Consider the following 15,822-nt stretch of genomic DNA (forward strand, 5'->3'; position numbering starts at 1 on the left):
GCTGGTTATAGGTAATGGGGTAAATTTCCATGTTGGTGATCTAAGTGTAATGCAGATTTGTGCCTACAACTTCCATGCTTTAAATGTCCCATCTGTCTTTGAGTGTGAAAACAGGATGGTTGTGCTTAAGTGAGCATAAAATATTGTGTCTACCCTCTTCCTGGGTGGTGTTTGTGGGGAGTGGTGTACAAATGTTAGTTGGCAATGGGTTACAGATTGGAGGAGAAGCTATGGGATGATAAAACACACCAAAAAAGGGCCATGATTGTTTGGCACATAGTAAGAGTTGGGGATCTGAGAGAAATTAATGTGATGAAATCATGGCACGATGGGAAATTTGACTTTTTGTGCTTTGGATATCATTACAGTATAATATGAAAAATAAAACTTTTATGGTTCTTGGAAGGCTGTGCTGCACAGACACCCTTCCCAGCTGCTCATAACTTGGGTTCCTGTGCTGTGTGGAGCAGTCTGTTCCACCACACTGGTACCACAGCCAGAGAAATGCCACCAGCTCACCCAGCCTCTGGCTGTGAGCTGGGCACACGCAGTTTCCTGGAGGAGGGCATCCCAACTCTGTTCCCTCTCACCCTGCATTACATTTCTTGCTGCTTGGTAGGGGAAATGGGTAAAATGTGACTGGCTAAGAAACTTGCTCCATCCAGTGTCATGCAGTAAATAATGCACAGTCTTTAGTGGTTGCAAGCTCCAGCTTTTTGTTTGTGTTTTAAGTACCTCCATTCCACTGTGAGCCTGCATTCTCTCTTAGCCTTTTTTCCAGCTGCTTCATCCAAGCTGTCAGCACCTCATTTTGTTTCATGGAAGATGACATGTCTTCAGAAGGGTATTAGTCTGAGTAAGGTGGCTTCTTCCCTGGAAATAAGAATGCTGCTTCTCCAGTGGAGATAATTTGTCAGAGGTATCAGTGCTTGGAATGCATTGTGTTGTAGTGTCTGTCCTTCAGCTGTGTGCTGTCTGTCTGCCAGAGCCACTGGGTTATGTCAGAAACTCCCATTTGCCAATAAGCAGCATTAAAAGGCCTCTTCTGCTGTGCTGTTTTAGTTTTGAACTTGCAAACCCCAGAAATGCTGCAATTCAGAGCGAGAGATAAAACACATCATTGATGTCAGCTGAACATAATTAAATTTGATATCCACTAGTGGCTTTATGAGCTATAAAAGTCAATATCTAGAAATCACCAACTACAAGAAGTCTATACAAGAGATTACAAAGGGCTGTGTGTGACATGTTAGTATGAGACTGCAGGAGGAAACAAGAGCAAGTTACCAAGTCAGCTGTACAGATAACCAGTGGCAGAGAGAAAGATGTTCACACTCAAGGGACAGCTTAATCTCCAAGTATTATGGTAATATTAAGGAAATTTAGAAAAGACAGATAGCAGCTTGGCCATGCTGCAGCAGCATTAATTTGCTTCTGTCCTGCTTGGATTGTTTAGTAGGTGAAAAGGGCAATCTGAATGACATTCTCCAGCAGAAGGATAAAACAGAGCCTAACAGCAGATAGCAGCTTTGGATCTATGAAAAGGAAATTATTTAGAGCAAATCTGAACCCCCTGCACTTCCACATCTCCTTTCTATGCTGCTTTGAAGAGCTATCTTGTTTTGATTTGGTATTATTTGGCTTTTTTTTTTTTTTTAATAAAAACATATTCAGGTTCCCGAACCTTTTTTTATTTCATCTGACTGAAATAATACTGAAAAGAAATAATTCACTTATGCTTCTGGTTTTAAGATCAGATTGTTTGCATTTTTTTGCATGCTCTGTGAGCCTGCTTCAACCAGCATCTTACTTGTAGGAGGGGTAGGATTAATTTTTATATTGATTTGAACTTAAAAGTGGAAGTCTGCAGTTGGTTTGTGAAGTAATACCGGGGGTATCAAGAAAATTAAGCCTAGCTGGCAACCAATTTAATATATTTACTGTCTCCATCTACAGTTTTGCCAGTATTGCATACTAAAAATTGTTGAAGTTAAGTAATCTAAATCCACTGATAAATTCTCAGTCTCTACTAATTTATTGTGTCATTAAAGTCAGACACGGCTTATTTGATACCCTTGCCCCAGCATATATCTGCTGTAAGAATTACTGCTGCAGGATGGTATTATACATTGCTTTCACCACGTCCTCCACAACATCTCCAGTGCAAGAAGAGAAACAAATGATAAGCAGCAGATAAAAGGCAGTTCCTCAACTTTGTAAAGAAGTGGGCTGTCTCGAGCCTCAGCACAAATACTCGTGAAAGGATGTGGTAAATTGTAGGTTCTGAGCTCAGAAAATTCCAATATAAGAAGTTTTCATTCCATGATAGAAGGATGAAGGATCTCTTCTCTTCCCCAGCTGTGTAGCAGCAGTCATGTACCACTGTAGAGGTAGGTGAGCCTTACATAAATACACATTGTATGTAAAACAGCAGCAGAGCTTCCAGGGCCAGCCCTTTGTCACCTGTGTTTCTTTCCAAAGTCTTTGAAAGCCATTTACTTACCATGTGTCCTGCAGGACCCTTGTATTTCTGATGTCCTTTAATGAGCTTGGAGTGCATTCTGCAGAGATCCAGGATTACAGCTCTGGCTTTCTGAATCACAGCAGGCAGAATGAGCTATTCCAGCCTTTCACATCAAAGTTTTTGTCATAAGAGGGTTCAATAGTATATTTCCTGTTCTTGCTGCAGACACTGCTGCAAAAGTTGAGTCATCAGCATATAAATACTTCCTTGGCCTCAGAATGTCTGATTTTTTTTGTGTGTGTGTTGATAGGCTGCCCATTTCATTTCTCTTTCCACACTTATTGACTCATCTAAGAATAATGAAATTGGTTTGCTGCCAATCATACTTCGTGTTGCTTCAAATGTAGGAATGCTAAGGCAACTCATAAATACTATCTTATCTGCCAGGAAATCCATGAAACTGAATTTCAAGTCATTCTCCTTCACAGCAGTAGCTTGAGCAAAAGACCTGGAGTGGTTTTGGTAATAAAGTCTGGTCCTGTGGACAGTCTTGTGCTGTGCTGTCTTGCCATGTGCTTGTGAGCAAATAAATTTAATGAAAGTCTGCTTCATGGAGAGAACAGGTTTTATTCTGTTCTCTTGAAATGTTTATCAATCTGTCCAAACTCACTTGACAGGTAGAATTGACAAGGTCTCCTTGCTTTAAAAAAATGACAGTTCACTAACTAGTCTGATTTTCTAATTGTCAGAGTTCAGTTATCTAGGCATGCTATTCGTCTTTCAGGCAGTGAGAACAAGCTGGTGTGATGGCCAAAGAAAGCACAAAAACTTCTCTTTTCTTTAGACACTTCATAGATGGTTGGAAAGCAAAAGTTTTGGCCTTATGGAAGAGGAATGCTGTAGACAGTTCTTTCCATACCTTGTAATTGTCAATATGAGACAAGTTTTAAATAATACAAAGACCTAAGCAAAGGAAGACTTTTAAATAAAGACTTTATTCTGGTGCACTGTATGGTTTTAAATTAAACCACAGTTTAAGAGTTATATCCATGAAAAGTCCAATTATGGTATTTTGCTCAGTTTTTTTTCTTTTTTTTTTTTTTTTTTTAATGTTATATTTCTTCTTAGTTCTTGGCAGATAAAACCTTTTCATTTCAAAATAAAATGGCTTCAACTCACATGGTACTCTTACAAAAACAAATTTTGAGTCTCAATATTTCTATAGGCTGAAACTAATTTCCCAGAAACGAGGATCAATGTGGCAGCCCCAGGAAGTGAGTAGAGTGGCCCAAAGAGATTTAAAGCTAAGGATGCTGCCTTTGTGTCCTACATCCTTCCATTGACAGCTCTTGTTTGCACCAGCAGTGCTGCCATGAGGCTGCCTGAAGGGGAGTTTGGGTGGCTGATCTGACTGAAACAGTGTTTTGGTGGGGCTCATTTTGGGATGGCTCACGTTGCTGCGAGCATCTTTGCAAGGAAAGGGCTGAGTTACATCACCTTGAACTGCCAGAGAGCATTCTGTGAGTCCTGCAAGCTGAAGTGCCTCTTGCTGGTGGGGCTTTGGGAAGGTCCTTGCTCCACCACTTTATTTCCATTCCCGAGTTGCAGAGGCATGCCAGTGACACGCAAATACGTGACTGAAAACACATCACTGTTGTGCAAGCACTGTGGAGCAGAGCCATAAACTTGTGGCTTGAAGACCCCCACACAGCTCTGAAGCTGTAAGGCAAGGTGTGCTTGGGAATTGCAGAGCCAAGGTCATGGCCCATGGAGCAGGCAGGATGTTGTTAAACTATAGGGTTTACTGCAGTGATCTTTTCTGATCGGCTCAGGATTAGTGGATCATAAAGGAAATATAAAGTTGCTGTCAGCCTGTCCTCTCTCAGGCTAGTAACTCCTTTTTGATGTATAGAGGCACATATCTAATATAACTTTTTTTTTTTTTTTTTTTTTTTTTTTAATGGGTGTTCAATTTGCTGGTGGGCTGCAGGAAGTGCTGTTCATGTGGGTAGAACATGCTTCTCCTTTCATGACTCCCAATCTGTCTCTTGTGTTAACCATAGAAATCAGTTTAAAAAACAGCTGGCATGAGAGTGGGTGGTTTTGGTTGTTTATGGTTTTGGGGATTCTTTTCTCTTGTTGCTTACTTTGCTGATGCACAGGCTGCTAAATTTCTATTTGTGAAGGAAGTTCAAAGGAGGAAGAAGTAAGTTCTGCGTCATTTCAGTTTGCCTTTGTGCTTAGATCTGGTCAGAGCCAGCCAAACTCTGGGCAGTCAGCAATGTGAGCAAACATTAAGCAGATATCTAGAAAAGGACTGGGAGCTTTAAAGTCACATTAAAAGTTTGTTATAAACTTCTGCTTTGAAGACTTGCAGTATGACACATTAAAAAAATGCTAACTTCCATTAAAGGCTCTCATGAGATTTGTTACCAAATGTTAGCAAAAATTCAGCAGAACATTTCAAGGGGTACAGTCCAGAATTTCCTATCATGCATTTGATGAAAGCATCTTTAAATAGCCTAATTAGTGTAAAGGAGGAAACACTGGTACTTGCACGAGATTGATATTAAATGCAAATTTTTTTTTTGCAAGCATGTAGGAAAACAATGACTTTTAGTGAGAGCTTCATGGAAATATGTGAGAACAGGAATGGTCTTTGCTTGACAGTCTGTCCAGTGCTCCCAAAGCATGTGGAAAGCAAATGACTAGATGTTTACATTGTGAAACACCAGGGGAAAAATGGCAGTTTATGATCAGTATTTTTAATGGAGTAATGTGGCATCCTGCTATTTCTAACAATATTCTTTTTTTGTTTGCAAGTCTTTCCCCTGGATTGGCTTGCATTTACAAAAGAATATATGCACTGACTGTATATATATTTTGATATACTTTTGTTTTTCTCCTGTTCCTTCTGCAGCCAGTGGCTTGAGAAGGGTTGTGTGGGTTTAGAAAGAGGAAAATAAGGTTTAAGCAGCAGCTCTGTGTCTTTTTCTAAAGGCTCTGAAATTCAGTCCTTTGAAACAAATGCCCTGTTTGGGGCCAGCTGAGGGAGAGAGCTGTCTCCCCTGCCCAGGCCTGCTTGCAAGACAAATGGCCCCATTGTTTCTGTGGTGGGCAAATATCACCGGTCCTGGGAGGTCAGGATTGCACACACACTCAGTGGGTGCTTAAAGGGCTTGGATGAAGCACACACACAGGATTTCCAAGATAAGGAGTCAGTAATGGTAAGACTTGTGTACTCTCTAACTGTGTTTTGGTGGTACAGTAAAAACACAAAGCACTGAGCTTGTGTAAACTTACTCATTCTGCTGGATCAAAATATGTCAAGCTGCTTTCTACCAGTAGGCTCAGTGCCAGATAAGGTATCATTTTTCCCTCCACAGCCAGCCTAAAAACCTGAGGCTGCCATAAGCCTTCTGTTTTACAGAAATCAAGTTCTGTTCCTGTGTGTGTGTGATTTTTATTTCCATTTTAAAACCAGGGGTAGTCATAGGCATAAGGGTATATCTAGCAGCCATCAGGCTGATCAGATATTGCACAAAGGCACAGCAGTGCTGGTGATCTTTGCTTTGGCTCCTCACAGAAGATCAATGCTTATGGAATTTTGGCTGACTTCTAAGTTACTTATCCTCCAAATAGAAAATGAAAAATCTTCCTGATGTGTTTTGCCTGTTGCTCTGACCATGTACTTTGTGGTACAGCTTTGTGCTGTCCTTGAATTACACAGATGGCTTCTGCTGTGTAGTGTCCTTCATAATTAGCTGTCCTAGAACTGGATAAAAAGCATGCTAAGAAATTTGGCATCTTAAAATGCCGTGTAGTGGCCTAAGATTTTGGAAGGACAGTCTCCACCCCTCACCCCCACCCTCAGCCTCAGGAGGAGAAATGCTTCTCTCTGTTGTCCTGCATCTTCTGCACTGGGAATTCCCCCTTCAGTTGTGTCTACTAGAAATGGCCCTTTACCAATATCTGGGACCATTACTGACTTTTGTATTGCAGACAATGAAAAATCACTCACAAGCAGACACCATTGTTGTGGTGGTTGTTTGGGGTCTGTGTAAAACACAGTTGGATGAGTTCTAGTGACATGCCAGTGTCTGCACTCAGCCTGAGACTCTATAGAAAGCACTTGTGGTGGGGGATCCTTGTCACAATGAGACAATCCTGATGACAGGACTGAGTGGGCTCTTTTAATTCCACTGCAGCAAAGTGGTTTTGAGGACCTGCTCCCTCCTTATTTGGAAAGAATTTATGTGACTCAAGGATTCCTCCATTGACTGCAATCCTGGGGTAGAGAGGCAGCACCAGAACTGTATGCAGAGTTACATTTTTTGAAATCCTAATTTATCTATATTTTCAGATATGTCTATTAATCTCATATTTCTTTAGCCCACCAGAAAGGGCATATTTTTATAATTTTTCTTTGCAGATATGCACTGGAGTATAGAATTATTTCTAATACATGTTTTGAGTGAAAGATTAATTCCTTCTCTCTCTATAATTTTATCACTCCTGCTGTTTTAATTGATAAGGCCACTGCAGACAGATTTCTTTTTTTTCTAAGGTGGGTTTTCTGGCCTTTACTTAAGGACTTGGAGGAAGGGTAAAAACAATTGATGTGAGAGAATGATTTTCATTCCAGTAATGTTGATTCACTTGGCTCATAAGGAGAGCTTATTTCTTTGTTTACTTGGAAAGAATGAATATCATCACATAAATAATCAGCTGGGAACTAGATTTCCAGGAGGAAGAATTTTCCTAGTCACTTTTCTGTTAATTCAAAGCTGTATCTTTTAAAGTTGATGTAACTCACAGCCTTATGATGATCACATTACTTTCCCTTAGGAGTAAACACAGACAAAAGTGTCTGCTTATTCTCCAAACTAGAGGAGTGTTGTTGCCTCAGGTACTCAATTCCTATAGAAAAAAGCTTTCCATTGCTCTTGTAGCTGCACATACTGAATGTATCAGTCTACCTGGGGAGCTCCATGCCAACTTTTGTGAAGTACCATGAACTCTTCTTCAGAAAGACATGGAAAAACAATTCACTGAACAAGCCTCCCAAAAGTGCTTTTTTTCAGACAGTCTTTCACCTAGCTAAAGTACACAGGCCTGAAGTGCTGTAGCTGGAAGAAAACAACCACATTATATGATTTCTGAACTGTTTTTGCCCTTCTTTTCACTCTTGGAAAGACATGCAGCCTAAGAGAACAACAGGGTTGACCCTTTCTTCAAACCCCATTGCAGTGCAATACTGAAACCTCCATCTGGAAAATCCTCTTGGGCTAGTACACTGCAATCCCACTTTTCAGAATTTGCAAAACCTAATGTGTTTAACTTGTTAACAGCATCCCACAGAATCTGAGGTCCCAGGGACAATCACTGTCCTTCACAGCTCAGGGATTTTGTAATACTCAACAGCAGTAAGAGATTTGTCCAGAGGAAGGCCAGGGCCAATGGTCATGGACATCATCTGCAGCACTATCTCTTTCAGCAATATAACTTTGTTTTAATGTCATACTGGGAAGTGGATGGCTTACATCATGCATAAGTCCTCAAATGCTTTTATCAAGTACCTCAGATGTTCCAGATTGCAAGCATGTTTTTGAGCTACATACTTCCATTGGCTTGTTTCTTTATCATGGTTTCATAACACTGGAAACAGAGAAGCAGATTCATCATCCTCAAACTGCTTGATGTGAGAAAATTACCCTTCTAGATTATGCTATTATAAAAGGTTGCTGTGACCCAGAGATGTACTACTCAGCTTATAATTTTCCAGGTTTAAAAGAATTAGCTGCCAGCAGCAGAAACTAACTTTCTGCTTGCTTTTAAAACATTTTGCAGAATGCAGAGCTGCTGGGTGTCAACAGATTTTGGATGCTACACAGGAACATTAAATAAATACAAGTAACCAGTCATCATACTGGCTTCCAGATATTTTCAGTAACAGTGCCAAAATCTCTCCTTCAGACATTGGACTTCTATAATCTAATGAAGCAGGAGGTGCCAAGAATTTAGTAACTTAGAGGATAAGAAGCTGGAGACAGAAGCTGCAAAGGAACCAAGCCTTACAAGAGCACCTTGAGTGCACTTGGGGCATTTGGGGGTGAGGTAGAGTTATGGTCTGTGCAGAATACCTGAGCAGAATTGCTAAGTTTTGAGTCAGCAGAGCACTACCAGCATTACAGCTGAGGAATGTATTTTCTACCCAGACTGAGTCAAATGGAAAACCAAGTTTAGTTTTGTAATAAGAATCGCATGTGATTAAAAAAAAAAAAAAAAAAAAAAAAAAAAAGTAGATCCTCTTGTGTTTTCATAATGTGAAAATATTGGGTGCTTTCTAGTGGTACTTGAAATTGGCCAGAGTCTCTTGTTCAGCTGTTTCTGGACATCTGGACATAGTTCAGGACAGATATCCTTGGGGATGATTAAGCTAAAGAGAGTTTTTGTAAGGTGTACAGTTGTCTGAGTTACCAGTAAATGTACTGTTCAATGCTAGCATGAAATCTCACTGCCAGAACTGTGCTGTGTTTTTATTTTAAAAAAATATAAAAATCTGGCCTTAGACTTCAGCCTGCTCAGTGGGGCAGCAGAGGTGGAGGCCTATGCAGAGAATTGGGGTGATACTTTTCCCCCCATTGTTTTGAACTCTGTGTTCATTTACATGTGACATTACAAAGAATGAACATAAAATACTGCCAAGTCATGACTGTAACAAATCTGCACCTACTTGCACATAAGGTGGTCAGAAGTCAAGCTCAGGAATATTTACTCCCTTCAGCCTGTCAGTAGTCTGGCAAAAATATGAGTACACACCCTTAACCAGAATAATGTTAGGGCCTCATTCATGTTTAGCTGAACCTACTTTGGAAAGGGAAATACCTTGTGACATTCTTCAGTGGCCTCTATGGACAAATAAATAAAAGATTTAATGGAGCCTTCACAGTAGGGTATTGGCAACTGAGAAGGACCCTGAGGACTGGGTTGTACAATTTAAGGCAGAACTGGGGTATTTTCAGAACTCCATAAGGGATGAGGAAGAGGTCTTTCATCTGCCCAAGTTCCTGGGGCTCAGAGGGGAAAACCCTGCACCATGTTCAGGAAAGGGAAGAACCCTTTCTCATGAGTGTTTCAACACTGTGTGTGCATCTTGCAGTCTGTCCTTGTTCCACCAAATACATTCCTCTGAATTGGACACTGGATGGTAACAGCTTTTATTATGCCAGCAGGTATTTAATTATGATAAACGTGCAAATTGTCTATTGTCTCAATAGGCTCTGTAGAGACAAAAGGGTGCATGTGCCTTAAAATATTCTGATTAAAGGTCTGCAGTAGTAATGAGCACTGCAGCACTATTCCACACTGAGTCACTGGGAGCTGTGCTGTCAATTACCTGTGGATTAAGGAGCAATGAGATTTGAGCCAGATCCCTTATGACCTAAGTGGAAAGCCCCAAAGGGTTTTGTGACACTGCCTCTTACAAATGCTCCATGACAGATCTGTTTTCAATTCTTATTCTTTCTCTTTTTTTTTTTCTTTTTTTTTTAACTTTAAATTTTTTGAAAGAAAGTTAGACTTCAAAGTAACAGCCTAGCTTCTTATTAATATGTCCTATAGTATATATCCTATGACTTTTTTTCCTTGTCCCATCCATTAGCTTTCACTGCAGTTTCTGCACCTGGATGCTGGAGGAAAGGTGGTGGGGCAGCATGAGGGGGAAACAGATGGTGCATGCCAGAAGAAAAAGTAATTGTGGTGGTAAGAAGTTTTAGCAATTTGGAGAAAAAAAATCCTTTCCCTCACAAATTTCCAACCTCTTTTGGCTTTCTTGTTAGCATTTCAGTGTTGTTTGTGTGTGCCCATTGTTATTGTGTGTGTGTGTGTGTGTGCACATATTAAGCACATCATTATATGTAAAGAGGATGCTTCTTCACTTCAGTGCATCAAGGAGAACTCAGAACCCCTTTGTCAACATAAATAAACTATTAGACTATCCACAACTGACATCTTTGAGGTCATCTTCCGTAGCCAGAATAAATTTCTCTTTAACAGTACAGATGGATACTAGGAAAGCCAGCAGATGCATTGTAGCTAATCAGAAAGAGACTCAGCAGGGTAACTAAAATCTCTGCTAGAATTCATATCCCTTCATGGAGTTTAATTAAAGAGCTTTGTGTGCATCCTTTTGTTTTATCTGTTGCCAGTGTTTTGTCTCCTATTGTGGCAGTTCCTTCAAATAACCATCAATTTGCTGTGATAATCTACTGAGGAGAATGAGCAGCACTGTTTAATTATATAAAAATGATAATGAGCTTTGGCTGTCAAAGAGTTAAGGAGCTGCTGCTGGCCACTGGAATACAAAGGAGCTGGTGCCAAAGGGGCCCCTGGAAGTCTGTGGCACTTCAGACTTCATTGCTGAGCAGCAGTGACTGGCTTGAGCAAGCAGCAGGCCAGCAGAGCTTCCTTTGGGGAGAGATAACTGAATTACTGAGCAGCCTCCTAGCAGCAGGAAGCAGAACAGGCATGGGCAGATTCCTGTTTCACACCCCTGCAAAAATACAAGGCAATCCAGAGAAAGACCTCTTGTCCTACATAAGCAGAATGCCTTTGGCATTTCTGCCTCATCCTTATGGCAGAAATTGGGGTTTGGGCATAACCAGGTGTCACTTGGTGCCATTTTGCTGCAGGAGGTAGCAGGAGAACTCGGGGGAGTGGGATTCTGGCTGCTGGGGAAACATGAGCCAAGGTGCAGATAACTCTGCAGATAACACAAGTGCTTGTGCTCTGCTCAAGAGTAGTGTGGATCCAAATTTATCAAGGAGTAATTCTTCTAAGAGGTAAAACCTTTCTGTTCTCAGACCTTTTTTCCAATTCTCCTTTTTTTTTTTTTTTTTTGTTTTTTTGTTTTTTACCAAGAGGTGAATAAAACCTCCATATTTGGCATCCAAACTATTTGCTCACAGAAGCTGTTGTTTTCCCTTTTCTGTTTTCTCTAGCTGAGATCGTGCTGAAGTGAGCATGAGGTGGGGAACTTTGTGAAACAGGAATAGCACTGGATCCGAGGAGGAGAAATTGCTGGAAGCCCTATTTCTTAAATCAGAGAACCAAGAATTCAGCTTAATATTTTGTGACTGACTTAGCATGTGCTTGGCATCCAGATTAATCACAGCAGTAACAAACTCCCGAGGTGCAGAGTGCCTGCAGGGCCTCCCAAGCCAGGTCTCCAGGCATGGAGCTGCTTGGCTGGAACACGTACAGTGGAGCTGGCAGAAACACACCCAGAACCAGGGATGTCTCTGAAGGCAGAGAGAGGTGACAGGAGCTGCCTTCCTCCTCTCCTCTCCTCTCCTCTCCTCTCCTCTCCTCTCCTCTCCTCTCCTCTCCTCTCCTCTCCTCTCCTCTCCTCTCCTCTCCTCTCCTCTCCTCTCCTCTCCTCTCCTCTCCTCTCCTCTCCTCTCCTCTCCTCTCCTCTCCTCTCCTCTCCTCTCCTCTCCTCTCCTCTCCTCTCCTCTCCTCTGTGTATTCAGACTGTCCATAACAGGGTCATTGACTTGCTCCCCTTTGTGGCCCCTCCAGATGCCACTGTCTCTGCTCTTTTATTTCACGACACTCCCCACTCTTATCCTTCTTTGATCCCTGTGGGCACTGAACCCAGATGATGCTGTTCAGCCCCAGAGCCGCAGAACTCCTTTGGCTCTGTTGGCAAGCCACAGCAAAGCCTGTTATGACCAAGGCACACTGTCTTTTTTTGCATGAAGAGTGCCATGCACCTCCCTCATTAGGAAAGATATGAATCTGAATCACCTCCTCCTCTTATAAGCTCACTCTTTTTGACATCCCTTTCATTTCTAACTCAGTCTCCTAACTTCATGCTGCATGCCATCTATGCAGTACATCCTTTTCTCTCTACCCAGACAACTACAACTTCGCTGTTACAGCTTCAGCTCTTGTTATCTTATGGATCAATCACTGTACTCATCCTGTCATAAATGTGACAGATGTACCATACCAATCCCCAGTGCTCCTGCAAAGATAACTTTCCCAACGCTTAAGTTTAACCATGTTGTCTGTTCTCTGTGCTTTCCCACTGCCTTGCTCTTGAAACTTAAGCTACTTGTTATTACTTCAAGGCTTATCATGGCCTGTCTTCTCCCTACCTATACTTCTCAGTATTGAAGAGTTAGATTCCACCTCTATTAACACACAGTCCTGGTTTTCTCTGAGCACACATTCCATTTTTAAATGTTTTTCATACTCAGAAGGAACATCCTGCAGAGCTCTGCAAAGCAGCTTCTTTTGGCTCTTAGAATTCATAAGGCTCTTCCCTTCCATGTTACTTCTTAGAAGACTTTCTGGCTGGCTGACATTTCCTTATTTTACTCCCTTCCCTGGCCATTCTGCCCTACCATTTTATGCACAGACCATGAATGCTTTGGGATTGGGACTGTCACACTCTTCTGCCCAGGCACAGCACATAGCAGAGGAGAATATGGAAAGGGCTCCTACAACACTTTGGTAGTAAACCCTTATGTAGCAGGAGTGCAGCTGTAAAAGCAAAGTGCTATAAGTGTAAAAGCACAGTAAAGTTGTCACCCTCCCCCTGATGAAATAAGCAATCCAGAAGAAAAGCAGATTTGCTGGTATCTTTATATCCACACTGGGCTTGTCCACAGCCAGAAGAGGTTCCAGCTCTTTCTGCTCCTACCTGGCTGATGGAAAGGATGGCACAAGCACGCCTTCATCTCTTGCAGCACAGATTCATCAGCTTATCTCAAACCAAACCAAACAAATCAGCTTTATCAGTGGCTCAGACTGGCAGGGCTGGGTGTGCCCTGCTGGGGGGACACACGTGTGGCTGCTGGGGTGCCTTTGGGGCAGTAAATCCGCGGGTGGGTTGGTGGCAAGCAGCCGGGGTGTGGGAGAGGAGGAGCAGCTGGAATGCCTTCAGCCCCTGCAGCTGTGTGCAGCCAAAGTGTGTGTGTGTGTGTGTGTGTGTGTACAGCACCCCTGGACTGCTGGCACTTCCCAGAAACCTGTCCTCTCCTTTTGCAGAGACCCAGGAAAACACTGCTGCCTTTCTATAGGAGCTGAAATCCTTCATTATCCTGGAGTTTGACTGGTGTCACACTGAAATGAACTTCAAAGCAAGCTCACATCGAAACTGCTCCAGACTTCATGTTTGCTTGGTTTTGATACAAAACATGAAAACCACCTCAGGCTAGCTGGCACTGCTTGTGACGAGCAAATCTTTTGGTGAAACAAGAGAGGGCTTCCAGTTACTAATGAAATCCTCCCCTCCCCACCCCCAGTCCAGTGGGCATTTACATGGTTTTCTTGTGAACATTTCATGCAGCTTTGAAAATCAAATGCTTCCTTACAGGAAATGTTTTTTTCTCTGTTGTGCATCTCTTGTGGCCAGCTGCCAAGAGATCCTGATCCGACACCCAGCTGTGCTTCTATGACTGGCTTTTGTGACCGTGGAAAATCTTTTCTTTTTTTTTTTTTTTTTTTTTTTTCACTTCTACCTTCTCCATTTTCTTCTCTGTTAAATATGTATAAACAAGTTGGAAATCAGAGCCTTTATGTTCTTTGCAGCCATTCTGGACAGAAATGTGATAGCAAAAGGTTAGGGTCTTGCAATCTTGAAAAGCCTCTGAAAAATAAAACAGATAAATTTTTTGTTAGTCTGACAAAAATTGGTTTTTATTCTCATGGTAAAAAACATGTCATATTTCAATGTAAGTTAAAAGTAAGTGACAAAAGACTCATCCCATATTAAGTCTTCTTACATGAGGAAGGAATACACAAGAAAACCAGTTTTCTTTTCTGGAAAACACATTTTACTGGTATGTACCTTCGGTATTGTTTTTATGCATTCTGAAATAAGGCTGCAAAAGCAATGCATGTTAGCTTCATTTTGACTTTTACAATGAGGTAATTACTAATGAGGTCATTTCACATGGGCAGATGTGTGAAAATCCAGAAGGACACTCTGCTTTGCAGTGATGCAACTGGAAAGTGTTGCTGTTATAAATAACAAAACAGAGAGGAAGGGAGCACGGGGAACAGGAGCAGACCTGGCAAAAAAAGCCAGCCAAACAGCTCTTCATTTACATTCTTAAAGGAAGGCCAAATCAAATTAACAAATAGAAGGACATTATGAAGTAGTGTCCAACAGGAGCAGCTCATGGCCATGGTGAAGTGGTTGTGCAGCCTGTTCTTGTACACAGGGTGTCCCAAGTTGTGAAGACACAAGGGCTCAGCAGTGGAAGCTTTGGGTGGTGTTCAGGTACATGCCAGGAGAAACCCACTTGGCCCTCATGGAGGGCACCTTGCAAAGCAGGAATTTGGCTAATACATAGAACAAATGCCTGTTTTAGCCTTGGAAACAGATTCAGTCCTGAATATACAAGAAACACAATGCTCTGTGTTCAAAAATAACTTGGATGGGATGGTATCTTTCTTAAGATAATCACAAGAAAATAGCATTAAAAATAAATATTTTTCCTTTTGATTTGTCATTATCATGATTTGGAATATTTAAGATTTGTGCTTCCAGTTTCTCCTCATCTCTGGCAGTAGATTTATGTTTCTTTTCTTGTTAGTGAAAGTTGAGGTTTTCTCTGACTGTGAAACTGGGTTAAGTATTTCCTGCTTTCCCAGTCTATCTCTCCAGTCTGTTAGCTGGCCTGGAACTGTAGTTTGTTGTTCAATATCAGATTTCTGAAAATAATGTTTAAAAAATTCCCTCTATTTTTAATAAAGATTTACTTTATTTTTTCACACTCATTCTTCACTGTAGTGAGTAAAATGTTTCAAATGGCCTGCCCCTTTGTGCCCAGGAGAACTACTGAATAGTCCTTCTCCAAGGCACAGCACCTGCCAGGGGTGTGGAACCATTCTGCACCAACATCCAGTTATTGTGTGCACTGTGGAACACATTTGTGAGGGGGGAAGTCCTGCTTGCACCTGCACAATCTAAATCAAGGAAAAAACCTGTATCAACCTCAGAACAGATTGTCCATTGACCTCTAATCCAATTAAGCTGATAGCTGAAGAACCTACCAACTATAATTGCTCATTTCTGTTAGGAGCTAATTTTTCCTTTTATCGTGTCTACTGGAACTTGGTGAAAATAAATAGAAGTGGAAAAAATATTAGTGTTTCAGAAAGGGGTCAATAGAAAATTCAGGAAGTCTTTAAAAGATAAAAAGAAGGAGGTACTCTGTGCTCTGAGATGTTGCACTTTCCATTTGGGGAGGCTGCTATGGCAACCTCAATAAGCAGTTTGGAGATGTCATTGGTTATTCTGGTGGTGAGTGGTCATTGTCCTCACCTGTGGCCTTCAGGGC

The sequence above is a fragment of the Oenanthe melanoleuca genome, chromosome 2 (genome assembly GCF_029582105.1).
Source record: "Oenanthe melanoleuca isolate GR-GAL-2019-014 chromosome 2, OMel1.0, whole genome shotgun sequence".
Lineage (NCBI taxonomy): Eukaryota > Metazoa > Chordata > Aves > Passeriformes > Muscicapidae > Oenanthe > Oenanthe melanoleuca.